The sequence below is a fragment of the Erythrolamprus reginae genome, chromosome 6, assembly GCF_031021105.1.
Source record: "Erythrolamprus reginae isolate rEryReg1 chromosome 6, rEryReg1.hap1, whole genome shotgun sequence".
In the NCBI taxonomy this organism is placed as follows: Eukaryota; Metazoa; Chordata; class Lepidosauria; order Squamata; family Dipsadidae; genus Erythrolamprus; species Erythrolamprus reginae.
This window is the reverse complement of record NC_091955.1, coordinates 94,095,272-94,109,911: the sequence shown is the minus strand read 5'-3', so window position 1 is coordinate 94,109,911 and position 14,640 is coordinate 94,095,272. Positions and strand designations below refer to the sequence as shown.

The 14,640-nt window shown below is 45.0% G+C and overlaps 1 long non-coding RNA gene across 6 annotated transcripts in view; it reads left to right on the top strand.

Annotated features, from left to right (window-relative positions):
• Positions 1-2,127: 2,127 nt before the first annotated feature.
• Positions 2,128-14,640, top strand: part of LOC139168775 (uncharacterized) — a 150,440-nt gene continuing 137,927 nt past the window's right edge. The window contains exon 1 of one of the 6 annotated variants that reach the window (XR_011559390.1): positions 2,128-2,710. This is a non-coding gene — a long non-coding RNA (uncharacterized lncRNA). Of the gene's footprint in view, positions 2,711-3,448; positions 3,936-5,408; positions 5,463-14,640 lie in introns of those variants that run through there. The other 5 variants (XR_011559387.1, XR_011559388.1, XR_011559391.1 and 2 more) reach the window with 5 other exon arrangements.

Below are 14,640 nucleotides of genomic sequence, written 5' to 3'. Positions count from 1 at the left end.
AGAGTTAGAGAGAACGTGAGTGAGAGTGAGAGAGTGTGAGAGAGGGAGAGAGAGAGGGAGAGAGAAAGAGAGAGAGAGTAAGTAAGTAAGAGAGAGAAGTTGTTTGCAATGCCCCCCCCCCGCCCCGGTCCCCTCTTTGGTGATCCAGTTGCACCAGCAAAACTCAGCCTGACCTACTTCTCCTCCTGGATCCTCCACTCGCCAACTCGCCCCCCCCCCCCCCGGCACCCTGGGACACGCTGGCCTTGTTCACCCAAGATGGTGCAGTCACATTTCCTTCTCTCTAACCCCCCCCCCCCCATTTAAAACAAAAACAAAAAACCTTGATTGGCAGTCACATTTTTTTCTCTTCTCTCTATCCCTCCCCCCCCCCCCAACTGGACATTTTAGAAATCTGGACTTGCAATGACATTTCCTTCTCTTGATTCCCTGCCGCCGCCCCCCTCCCATTCCACCACCCCACCTGGACTTTTTAATTAATTAATTAATTAAACAAACAAACAAACAAACAAATCTGGGTCTCCCTTCCCCCATACTGCAGGAACACCTGGCCAGCGACTCCCTGCCCCAGCTTGGAAAGGGGGAGTCCATTTATTTATTTGAACCTAGATGGCATCTGCAGAGGTCCTCGTGCCATCGCTGATATAACCACCCTAATAAAGCAAATGGCACGTATAGGCACCCCTGGGAATTTCAGTGAAGCCCTGGCAAATATATCTAAATCTCTATCTACATGCATATATATCTGTCTGTCTATCATTTATGTATTATCTATCATCTATCAATCATCTTTCTATCTCTCTATCATCTATCTAGATCTATCTATCTATCGTGTATTGCTATCTCTATCCATTCATCCATCCATCCATCTATCTTTTATGTATTACTGTATCGCTCATCTCTGTCTGTCTGTCTGTCTACCTATCTATCCCTACCAGTCTGTCTATTTGTCTGTCTCTGTCTGTCTCTACCTACCTACCTATAAATTATCTATCTCTGTTTCTCAGTCTATCTCCATCCATCCATCCATTGTGTCTTCCTGTCTGTCTGTCTCTCTCTCTCCCTACCTGTCTGTCTGTCTATCTACCTATCTACCTACCTATCCCTACTGGTCTGTCTGTCTGTCCCTCTCTATCTATCTATCTATCTATCTATCTATCTATCTATCTATCTATCTATCTATCTATCTATCTATCTATCTATCTGTCTCTGTCCGTCCGTCCGTCCATCTTTTATGTATTATCTCTCATCTTTCTGTCATCTATCTAGTTCTATCTCTGCCTGCCTGCCTGCCTGCCTGCCTGCCTGCCTGCCTGCCTGCCTATCTATCTATCTATCTATCTATCTATCTATCTATCTATCTATCTATCTATCTATCTATCTATCTATCCCTACCAGTCTGTCTATCTGTTGGTCTCTACCTACCTACCTATAAATTATCTATCTGTTTCTCAGTCTATCTCCATCCATCCAACCATTGTGTCTTCCTGTCTGTCTGTCTGTCTGTCTGTCTCTCTCCCTACCTGTCTGTCTGTATCTACCTCTATGTATCTATCTGTCTGTCTGTCTACCTACCCCTACTGGTCTGTCTGTCTGTCTGTCTCTATATTTATATATATATGTATGTATGTATGTATGTATGTATGTATGTATGTCCGTCCGTCCATCCATCATCTGTCTCAGTCTATATCCATCCACCCACCCACCCACTCATCCTGTCTGTCTGCCTGTCCTTCTCTCTCTCTCTCTCTCCCCCTCCCCCTATTCCTACCGGCCTCTCTCTCCAGACCTATCCAAGGTAAGGGATACCCAACCTACGACATAAAAGACGAAATTAATGGGGGGGGGGGGAGAGAAACCAGGATTCCAAAAAAATAAATAAAATAAAACCATCGCCAGCCGGGTTGCAGAGGAGCCTCGTTCTCGCAACGCTACAGGGATTGGCGGGGGGGGGGGGGGGCGTCGGGCGGGCGGGAGGTCCCGCAGCGGCGGCGGATCTCCGGGATCCGCGTCTCCGTTTTCCGGGCTTCTCTTTCGCTTCTTCTTCTTCTCCGCCGCCGCCGCGGAGTCACGTGGGAGTCCCCGAAGTTTCCATAGCGAGGCCTCCCGGGCGTCACATGACGGGCCGCGATATAATGAAACCACCCGGGTAGCGAGCGGAGCAGTTCGGCCGGGCGCAGGGCGGGCAGCGCGCAGAGGGGACTTCGGGGCGAACCCCGCGGAGGCGGCGGCGGCATCCAAGAGGAGAGAGGGAAAGTGTCTCCCCCCCGTCCCAACTTTTGGAACAACCCACCCGCGACCACCACTTTCCCTCTCCCGCTCCAGCCTTTGCAAGGACCGGCGCTGCGAAGCCTGCGTGGGAAACCGGAGCTGCGTGGGTTTTTTCTTCTCTCCCCACCAACCCACCCGCGAGTTTCTCCGGATGCTTTCGTGTCTCTTTTTTCGGGGGCTGGGGGAGAAAGAGAGAGAAGGACAGAAAGGAGAAAAAAATCTCGCGTGGGAGGAAACACGGGAACCCCCCCATCCTCGCCCGTGGGAGGAAAAAAAGGGGAGACTTTTTGCGATTTCTGACAACGGGGGAACCGTTTTGGACCACTTTTTTAATTTCTTAAACCCACCCACCCTCTTTTCCCCCCGAAAAAGAAAAAAAACCCTCCACGTTGGAAGCCGGGAAGGAAAAAAATAACAACAACAACCCACGCTGACGGAGGTAAGTCGTTATCTTTATTGGCCAACTAATAAAAGAAATTCATAGATAGATAGATAGATAGATAGATAGATAGATAGATAGATAGATAGATAGATAGAAAATGATAGAGATAGATAGATAGATATAGACAGATTCACAGACAAGATAATAAATAAATAAATAACTAGATAGGTAGATGGATAGATAAATAAGATAATAAATAAAAACATAAATGAATAAGTAGGTAGGTAGGTAGGTAGGTAGGTAGATAGTTGGATAGATAAATAAAATATAAATAAATACATAAATGTAGGTAGGTAGGTAGGTAGGTGGAATAAGTGGATAGATAGATAGATAGATGGAAAGAAAGGAACGAAAGGAAGGAGGGAAGAAAGAAAGAAAGAAAGAAAGAAAAGAAAACCCTAATTAATAAATCCTTGGGGGAGAAAGGAAAGATGCTGAGATGCTCCAAGCGGGACAACGGATGGAAGGGATGAGGAGGGGGCGCGCGACCCTTCCTTTGAAAGCACCCCTGGGGGGGGAACTCTCGATTTCACTTTCTCTTTCCTCCCCCCCCCCCCCCGTTTCTTTTGGTTTGGAGAGTGGGAAGGATTGGGTTGGGGCTGGTCCAAAAAGCCGGGCCGGGGTCTCCTTGCCTGGGGGGTGGCCGAGGGTCTCTTAGTCCTAGGGGGAAGAGGGTGTGCGTGTTGTGTGCGTGCGTGTGTGAAGGCTGGCCTTTGGGTCTCTATTGCAGGGCGGGCGGAGGGAGGCCCCGCTTTTTTTTTTTTCCACCCCGCCTCTGATGTCCGCATTCCAGCTAATGTTGCGCAGATAAAATTCAAACTCGAGGTAAACAGACGTGGGAAGAGGAGGAGGAGGAGGAGCGGCGGCGGAGGCGCTCCGGTCCCACCTCCAGCCCGGAGCCCGGACGGCGTGGAGGGGAAAAACAAACGCCCGCCCGGCGGAGGAGACCCCGAGCCCGCTTCCCCCGAAACTCCGAGGGTCTCTCTTGCGTCCACCCGCCCGGAGTTCCATCCGACGCAGCCGGGCTGACACCTACTCACTGGGCAGCGGGGGAGGAGAGACGCCGGGATGGAGGCTGCGAGGATGCTTCCTCCTCCTCTTCTTCCTCCTCTTCCCCGCCCGGAGCGTCCCGGGATTTCTTCCCGGCCCCCGCTTCAGGTGCCCGGGAGCTTCGGAGATCCGGCCTCCGGTTTGGACCCGTTCCAAGGAGGCGATGACGACGGTATGGGTTTCTGCGGGCGTGTGTCTGTGCATGTATGTATGTGTATATATATATAAGGGCAGGGCTTATTATACATAAGCTATATTATACATACATAAGGCTTATACATCCATAAGGGTATGGCTGGCTGATGAGAGCGAAATAGCTTGAAATAGATCTATACTAGTCTCCCTTCATTTTCATGATGAGCAAAAATATGTTTATATATGTGTGTGTGTATGTGTATGTATGTATGTATGTATGTATGTATGTATGTATGTCTGTATGTAAATCCCCTTTTCCTAAGATTTATCTTAGACACAGTTATATATCTGTCTGTCTGTCTGCCTGCCTGCCTGCCTACCTATCTACCTACCTACCTGCCTGCCTGCCTGCCTACCTACCTACCTACCTATCATCTCTATCTGTCTGTCTGTCTGTCTGTCTGTCTGTCTATCTGTCTATCCGTCTATCCGTCTATCTGTCTGTCTACTTACCTACCTAGCTATTTATCTACAGTATCCATTTATCCATCCATCCATCTACAGTATCTATCTAAAGTATCTATCTAAATTATCTATCTATCTATCTATCTATCTATCTATCTATCTATCTATCTATCGTATCTCTCTCTCTCTCTCTCTCTACCTATCCATCCATCCATCCATCCATCCATTTACAGTATCTATTTATCTAACTATCTATGTAAAATCTCTTTTTCTTAATTTTTCTCATGGACAGCCTTTTATTTTTTATTTTTTGCTTTGGGTACCAAAAAGGACCAGAGCAGCCAGAAGTTAGGAAACTGTTTTTGGAATATGGGTGGGAGGTCGAGGTGGGTTTGGAGAGGGGGGGGAGTGTATGGCGGAATGTGAGCTACAGCAAAAGTTTCAGGATGTGACGGCTAGTGGTCAGAGCTACGGGGTGGGGGTGGGGAGTGAATAAACATTTTTGGCTGACCAACATTCCTTCCTCTTTTTTAAAGGAGGAAGGTCTGTCCCCTTTCATAATCCCCGGCCTCCTTTTTTAAATTTATTTACATAAGAGACTTAAGCACCGGGGACCAAAGGAGCTTTGCTGCAAATTGCCTTTTGCCGGCCGCGACGACAACCCTGCGAGGTGGGCTGGCGAGGACCGACCCACGTTCAGATGTTGGACCCTTTCAAGGAGATTTCTGGACTGTCCTAAACCAGGAGAGGCTAGCAAGTTGTCTAAAGCAGAGGCATGGATGTTCGCCTCTTGGAGGGGCCGAAGGATGGGAATCCCGCGTCTTAAAAGATTAAAGAAGAAAGTTGCCAGAATGTTCTTCTTCTTCTCCTCCGTCTCTCCTCCTCTTCCTCCTCCTCCTCCAGCAGAGACGAAGAGCAGGTCCAGCTGGAGGCGACGGCGGCTTAAGGAAAGGGGAGGAGGGAAGAAGACTCCGGCCCTTTTGGCTTCCTTCCAACCCGGAAAAGAGCTTTTAAAAAGCAGGTGCAATTTTCAGACCTTTGCCCCAGCACAGACTGGTCAGGGCTGGACAGGTTTACAGCTTACTTCCGTCTCTGGCAGGTTCGTTCGGAGGGTGTGGGGGGGGGGGCAATTGATGGTGGGGGTCTCTTGCTGATAATCCCCCTCCCGGCTTTGAAATGCAAAAGAGAAGCGTCTTAATCTCTTCTCCTCCAATCCCCCCCCCTGCCATTTTTTTTTTTTTTGCTTGTGGCTGCTAGATGTGCAAAGTGTTAAAAAGTGTTGGGTCAGCTGCTTGCGGGATTGTCAGCCGGTTCTAGGCGGCTCTGCAGTGTTGGTTTGTGGAAGGGGGGGCGAAAGTAAAAGTTGTGGGCCAGATGTGAGTGCCTTGCCTCCCTCCCCCAATGGCCAGGTGTTTAGGGGCTTCGATGGTGAGGTTGCGGGGTGGTGGTGTATGTCCCTCTTTGCCAGAGCCAATCAAGGCCCCCCCCCATTTTTCTGACATAAGAAAGGATTTCCGTTCCTCCTGTGTCCAGTCGTGAGTTTTCAGGAAGATGTATGTGACGTATGAGAGGTCTTAAGCATAAAACCTATCAGGAAAGACTTCATGAACTCAATCTGTAGAGTCTGGAGGACAGAAGGGAAAGGAGGGACATGATCGAAACATTTAAATATGATAAAGGGTTAAATAAAGTTTAGGAGGGAAGTGTTTTTAATAGGAAAGTGAACACAAGAACAAGGAGGCGCAATCTGAGGTTAGTTGGGGGAAAGATCAGAAGCAACGTGAGAAAATATTATTTTACTGAAAGAGTAGTAGATGCTTGGAACAAACTACCAGCAGACATGGTTGGTAAATCCACAGTAACGGAATTTAAACATGTCTGGGATAAACATAGATCCATCCTAAGGTAAAATACAGGAAGTAGTATAAGGGCAGACTAGATGGACCCTGAGGTCTTTTTCTGCCAATCAGTCTTCCATGTTTCTATGAGTTGCTCGCCCTGCCAAAGGGAAGGAAGGAGTTAATTGTAGGTGGAGAAGAGAGGAAGGATACTGGGGAGCGGAACTTGTGATGTTATTTTTATTCATTATCAGATTTTGAAGTCCACCTGCTTCTCCTTCAGGGTTTCAGGGGTTAAACAGAAGCAGTAATTTAATAACAGGGCAACCGAGCTCAGAGTAATGATGGAGAAAGTCTAAATGCTATTGCAGAGTCTTTGGAGAGGGGCAGCATACAATTATTATTATTATTATTATTATTATTATTATTATTATTATTATTATTGTTGTTGTTGTTGTTGTTGTTGTTATTATTGTTGTTTTGTTGTATTATTATTATTGTTGTTGTTATTGTTGTTGTTTGTTGTTGATAACAACAACAAGAACAACAACAACAACAATAATAGGCAGAAGTTATTTCTTGCCTTCAACGACGATGGAGCCCAAAATTTCCATGGCTAAACGAGACTGTTATGTGAGCGTTGACTCATTTTGCAATATGTCTTGCCACAGTTGTTAAGCGAATTGTTGCTGTTGCAGAGACAATAACACAGTGACTCATTGTTCCTCATTGACTTGGCTTGTCCGACAAAGTTGCAAAAGAGGATCACGGGATCCAGGGTCACTGCGACTGTCCGTCATAAATACCTGCCAGTTTATGTATTTATTGGACTCGGGACGGCTCACAACATATAATAAAACAATATATGACATTTCGGGTCCAATTAATTAAATAGAAACATAGAAAATAATATTTAGAAAATAATATTTTCTCGTGTTGCTTCTGATCTGTCCCCCAACTAACCTCAGATTGTGCCCCCTTGTTCTTGAGTTCACTTTCCTATTAAAAACACTTCCCTCCTGAACTCTATTTAACTCTTAAATATAAAATCTAAGGCTAAAAAACCCATAAAAACCAGTCATTCCCATTCAATCAGATTTCTCTCATCCCATTTATCGACCAGGGGCAAGAATCTAATGGCCCCAAGCCTGGTGGCATAAATGAGTCTTCAGACTCTTGTGGAATCTCCAGGGGGAGCTGATTCCAGAGGGCCGGGGCCACCACAGTGAAGGCTCTTCCCCTAGGTCCTGCCAACCGACATTGTCTAGTTGATGGGACCTGGAGAAGACTGATTCTGTGGGACCTGACTCATGTGGCAGAAGGCGTTTTAATTTTAACTGTGTTTCCAGGGAGGGAATGTTTCAACGGTAATTAAGGGCGAAAAACAAGTCACAAGTCACTTTTTGTTCCTGCCGTTGCAACTTTGGGCAGTCGCGAAACTCAACGGTTGTAAGTCGAGGACTAACTATAATAGGAACACCGATATAATGGGTCAGTGTAAAGTCAGAGTGAACCGACTAAAAAGGCCAGAGTAAACAAATAGGTTTTTTTGTTCTTTTTCAAGGTTTACGTATGCTTTAAACTTGTTACGTATGCTTTAAACTTGTCTATCTGTCTGTCTGTTTATTGGAATTTTGTGCCGCTCCTCTCTGAGGACTCGGGGCAGCTCACAACATATAATAAAACAATACGTAACAAGTAGGAAGAGGGAGATTGTGATCCCGCTGCATAGAGCGCTGGTGAGACCCCATTTGCAATACTGTGTTCAGTTCTGGAGACCTCACCTACAAAAAGATATTGACAAAATTGAACGGGTCCAAAGACGGGCTACAAGAATGGTGGAAGGTCTTAAGCAAAAAACTTCTCAGGAAAGACTTCATGAACTCAATTTGTATAGTCTGGAGGACAGAAGGGAAAAGGGGGGACGTGATCGAAAAATTTAAATATGTGAAAGGGTTAAATAAGGTTCTGGAGGGAAGTGTTTTTAATAGGAAAGTGAGCCCAAGAACAAGGGGGCACAATCTGAGGTTAGTTGGGGGAAAGATCAGAAGCAACGTGAGAAAATATTATTTTACTGAAAGAGTAGTAGATGCTTGAAACAAACTTCCAGCAGACATGGCTGGTAAATCCCCAGTCACTGAATTTAAAGATGCCTGGGATAAACGTATATCCATCCTAAGATAAAATACAGGAAATAGTATAAGGGCAGACTAGATGGACCATGAGGTCTTTTTCTGCCGTCAGTCTTCTATGTTTCTCCCATAGCCATTGACTGTTTTAGAAACATAGAAACATAGAAGACTGATGGCAGAAAAAGACCTCGTGGTCCATCTAGTCTGTCCTTGTACTATTTCCTGTATTTTATCTTAGGATGGATATATGTTTATCCCAGGCATGTTTAAATTCAGTTACAGTTAAGTTAACTTCAGTTTAACTGAACTTCAGTTCAATTCAGTTTTCAAAATTAATAGGGTTCAGCATTTTTTTCTGAGAGTTCTTGGCTGTGAATGCTTGAAGACTTGGCCTGTTAGTGGCAAGTAAGACAGAATATGTCCTCTGGGTTTATATATAAACAGAAAGAGAAGGGCTGGGGGAACGCAGGAAGTAAAGTACGCTGTTAAATGTTTGATTCCCTCTTTGCCTATAATTATGACACAGGCTTTCTATATTTATGCCCATGCTCTTATACTACGTCATTCACCTTCGATAAATAGTTACTTATAAGTATCCTTGGACTTTTGGCTCCCTAAAAGTAATTGTAGATGATTATGTATCATTATAAAAGTAATAGTGAGAAAATTGGAGAAGCAGCTAATTGAATTTTATTTTTTAAAATAAAAAGGGCAGAAAGATGCTTTTCCAGTATTTTTTTTTTAAAATAGAGACGATTACTTGATTTGTTTCTTTTGTTTTCCAAAATGGAGAACTCATGTATTCAATCTATTCTCCGAATATTAGCACTGGGTTTTGCCGTCCTGATTCTCCTTAAAAGGAATTGGAATTAATTTTAGGTTTCTGCGTATCTGACGGAAGATAAGAAAATATGCAGTCATAAAAGCCGATGAACGTATTTAGCGTGAAGATTTGGAGTTGCATGTGGCTGAATTCATATAATCATGAAACTCCTTTTGAGATTAAAAGCAAGTACTATCCACGTTTCCCCGAAAATAAGACCCTGTCTTACTATTATTTTTTGAACCCTGAAACAAGCGCTTGGCCTTATTGCCATGTACTGAAAAGCCCGACTGGGCTTATTATGAGGGGATGTGTTATTTTGGGGGGAACTAGGTATATATGTTATATGTCCTTGGAGAGTGGTGGCATACAAATCTAATAAATTATTATTATTATTATTATTATTATTATTATTATTAATAATAATTTATTAGATTTGTATGCCGTCCCTCTCCGAAGACTCGGGGTGGCTCACAACAATAATAAAAACATTATTATTATTATTATTATTATTATTATTATTATTATTATGTTGTTGTTGTTGTTGTTGTAAGCCACCACGAGTCTTCGGAGAAGGTCCGCATATAAATCAAATATCTATCTATAAACAGGACCTATGTCTATCTCTATGTCTATGTATCTATATCTATATCTATGCTTATACCTATACCTATACGTATACTTATCTATCTATCTATCTATCTATCTATCTATCTATCTATCTATCTATCTATCTATCTATCTGCTCTGTCTGTCTATGTATCTATCTATCTGCTCTGTGTCTGTCTGTCTGTCTGTCTGTCTGTCTATCTATCTATCTATCTATCTATCTGCTCTGTCTGTCTGCTCTGTCTGTCTGTCTGTCTGTCTGTCTGTCTGTCTGTCTGTCTGTCTATCTATCTATCTATCTATCTATCTATCTATCTATCTATCTATCTATCTATCTATCTTCCAGCCGTTGACAGCTGTGGAAAACAGCCTTCAAAAACCCGAATTCAACTTTTAATTTTTCATCTGTGTCAGATAATTCTCTTCCTGTAAGAGGGGTGCTGTCGAACATAACAAGCCAGCTATCAAGGACTGTTTTTTTTTCATTTGCGTCTAACGTAACCATAACAAAATAAATAAATAAAAGGTGCTGGAACTGTTGTGTAGCCGAGAATGTGCTGCAGAAACCGTGTTCTGGAATCTTTTCCTCTGTTTGGGTATTTTGCCGATGTAATCGGACTCTCATAATTCTCGAGGGAATTTGGAAGGCGGCTTCGTTAGGGATGGGCGGTTTTTGAAACTCGGTGGCGTTTGGGTCCGGAATAATCTTGAGGGTAAAGGTATTTGTTTTCGGATGAAAGGATTAGCTTGAACTGAGAAGACGGAGGAGCCAAATGTGAATGGAATTCATGATTGCATTCCACCTCCGAGAGGCATCTCGATTCGTGAGGATTAGTTTTGTAACACAACTGCTGACTCACTAAGAGAGTTAAAGTGTGGGCCAGGCTTGTAAATCCAGTTCTGGCAAGGAATGGAAAAAGAAATAACGGCCTCAGAGGGGTTCTTAAAGCAAAAAAATAAGGCCCTGCGGTTGTGTCAAACGCCACTAAGCACGTAGCATGCTTTTAGGCAGAGAAGTATCCCATTCAGCCTCATAGATGTGGACCTTAGAGCAGTGTTTCCCAACCTTGGCCACTTGAAGATATTTGGACTTCGACTCCCAGAATTCTCCAGCCAGCGAATGCTGGCTGGGGGATTCTGGGAGTTGAAGTCCAGATATCTTAGATTAGATTAGATTTATTGGATTTATATGCCTCCCCTCTCCGCAAACTCGGGGCGGCTCACAACAATAATAAAAAACAGTACATGATAACAAATCCAATGCCCACCAATCTAATTACAATTTAAAATTAATAAATTCATAAAACAGTCCCAATATATATAAAAAACAGGCACACAGTCAATCAATCAAATGGCAAGACAACATGGGCAAGGGGGAGATGTTTTAGTTCCCCCATGCCTGACGGCAGAGGTGGGTCTTAAGGAGTTTACGAAAGGCAGGGAGGATGGGGGCAATCCTAATCTCAGGGGGGAGCTGGTTCCAGAGGGTCGGGGCCCCCACAGAGAAGGCTCTTCCCCTGGGTCCCGCCAGACGGCATTGTTTAGTCGATGGGACCCGAAGAAGGCCGACTCTGTGGGGCCTAACCGGTCGCTGGGATTCGTGCGGCAGGAGGCGGTCCCGAAGCCCAAGGTTGGGAAACACTGCCCTAGAGGGACAGGTCTTAAATTGGGATGACAAGATGCAAGATCACACTTCCCCTTAGCCACGTTGCTTCCTACCGTGTTCCACTAAGCTGCAAGTCGGGCGCGGTGAAAGCTTATGTAAGAAGTGAGGAATGGTAATTGCATTCTACATTAAAAAAAAAGAAGCCGTCTTTAGCTGGGCTGGATTAAAAGAGCAGAATTTACAGTGTGCCTACGTCACGGCATTTGCGTGAGAGATTTTATTTCGGAATTAAGGATTTGGATGGCAAAAGAGGCTCGTTTCAACAGGAGTTGAATCGATTGCAGGATCTGATCCAATCCATTCCAGTTCAGATTGCAATGACAGGTTTGCGTACACATGGTTGAAGATTTTAATTTACTCAGGTTGAACACAAGCAGCGGCGAGGTACAGCAATGTACGGAGCATAGTAGGGAAGGCAGCTAAGAGTTATGTGGTTTTTGGGTGCCTGTGTGAATTCTCCAAAGAGAGACATCCAAATAAAATACCTAAAATAGATCTCATTATTAGGCAGGTTGTGTTGAGAGATTGTTGCAAAGCGGTGCAGTAAGGGAACTTACAACATACATAAATCTCAGGACTCCTAGGAAGACATAGTAAATTTCTGAGACCATGGTCCTTCTTCTATCGACACAAAAAGTACCGATTTCTATGGCAAGTAAGCATTCGAGCTTAGGACCCACAATATGGCTCGTTCTTTTAAGCTAGATAAGAAAGGGTTTATATATCTATGTACTCTGTCTCTGTGTGTGTGTTTGTATGTGTATGTAGGTCTTGGCATTGCCTATAGCTGTGAAAATCTATGAAAACAGATATATGTACCGGTATATATGTATGTATGTAACATATTTTTGCTGATAATGAAATTTCTCTCTATATATTTTCTGTCGTAAAGCTACTGCCTTACAAGGCGGACTGCCCAGGTTCAAATCCACTTAACAACCATGTTAATAACAATAACAATAATAACAATAATAACAATAATAACAATAATAACAATAATAACAATTATAACAATTATTATTATTATTATTATTATTATTATTATTATTATTATTATTATTTAGATTTGTATGCCGCCCTTCTCCGAAGACTCGGGGCGGCTCCAATCTGGTCTTTGATTAGTCTCCAATCTGGTCTTTCTAGACTATATACTGTACAAACATACTTACATGAAGGGTCCTTGGTGCTCTCTGATTTGGTTGGTTTCTTGCAGACTTTTCATAACACCATCAGTGCTAACAAGGAGGGCTCTCGATTTATATTCTTGTGACTTGTCCTGGGAGCCACCTTGGAGATTCTTCAAGGAACTACCAAGCAAGCTAACAGTAAACAGCCCAACCAAACAACCGCCAAGACGGACAGGGCAAGCCACTAGACTAGAATATAAATTGAGAGTAAATGCCATTCCCTTCTAGCATTGATGACGTTACCTAATTGGATCATGAAATGTCTGCAAGAAAATAACCAAGCTCAGAGATCAATGACCCCGCAGTTGAACTCTGGGCTACAAATATCCTCCTTGTATTGGGACTCACATTCCCACTCCACTTATATATACAGTGTATATATGTGTGTGTGTATATATATATATACTGTATATATAAGTGGAGTGGGTATGTGAGTTATTTTATATATATATACACACACACACACACACACACACACACACACATATATATATATATATATATACACATATACATATACATACATACATACATACATACATACATACATACATACATACATACATACATATATATATATATATATATATATATAAAGTTATTTTATATATATATATATAAACCCCATGCCTCGAACTTGGGTGTTTTCATTTTCATATTGGAGGAGGAACTCTTGCCAGAGGTATCCGGTTTTATTTAGGCATTTATTTATTTTGCAGAGAGGGCGGGCAGTCCTGTTCCCGAAGCTGTTTGGCTGGAAGGGGCCTGTCTCTCTGACTCATCCCTGTGATGTGGGACGCTTGGCTCAATGGCTTGTGTGCCTTGGCCGAGAAACCATGTTTTGGGCTGGTAATGTTTTTGTGGCAAGCCGGAGTGGCTTTCCAGGAGGGAAGGGGAAGGAGTTGGCAGCTCAGCCTGTTGAGTGCACCCTGCATTGAGGCTGGTAAACCAGGGTTCGTGGTTTAAGCTTGGCGAAGCCAAGTCCTTGTGTGTGTGTGTGTGCTGGTAAAGCAAGATTTGTGGTTTAAGCTTGGGCAAGGCAAGTTCTTGGGATGTGTGTGCTGATAAACTAGGATTTGTGGCTTAAACTTGGCCAAGCCAAGTCCTTGAGTGTGTGTACTGGTGTGTGTTTGCTGGTAAACCAGGATTTGTGGTTTAAGTTTGCAGGGAGCTTGTTTTCCGGGCAATGGAGGCTCCTTTTCTCCAAACCCGTCTAAGCCAAGCGCCGCTCAGGATTCGCACCGGTGACCGGGAACGCTGCGAGGGGGGCGCGCGTGCCGGTCCCGGGAAGAGCCGCGCGAGGTTTGTTTTGACAGCCGGGTTCCTCCTTTTCTCCTCCCCCCCTCCTCCGGATCCTGACTCCAGGCCCCGCCCCTCCCAGCCAATAGAAACGCGGCTCGGGCTAAAACAGCGGCGGGCGGTGCGACCACGCCCCTCTCTCCGCAGCCGAGCCAATCCGCCTTCTCTTCATTAAGCCGCCCTCCGGCGCGGCTTCTCAGAGCCTGGCCACGCCCTTTTCCTCTCCCCCTCCCTTCTCAGGGTTTGTTATGGTCCGGCCTCGTGCCGCCGGCTGCTCTCGTCACGCGGCTGGGCCTCGCGCCGCCCTCTCCGCGCCCCTTCCCGCTCCTCTCCCTCCCCCCCTCGGCCTCGTGCTTCTTCCTCCCACCGCCCACTCGTCCGCGCGCGCCCTTGCAGGCGGCCGTCTGATTGGCTGGCTCCTAATTTCGCTCTCTCCCCCCTCCCCCGCCAGCACTCTTTCCCTCATTATTTTCCCTTCAGGCCTTATGATCCGCGGCTGAGGCGAAAAACAAAATAGCCCCCACCTTCGACTTTTCGAAGGGATAAAACCGGTCCGCGGCGGGTGGCCGAGGTCAACCTGGCTGTAGGCCGCTGAGAACCGGCCCTTCCCTCAACCCTCGCAGGTCCTCTTGAAAGGCTGGACTCGCTGACCCATAAGTCGCAGCCGTTTAGGGTGCGGGTGGGGGGGGGAGGAAAAAAAGAGCTTCCCTGAGGCGCCCCCCC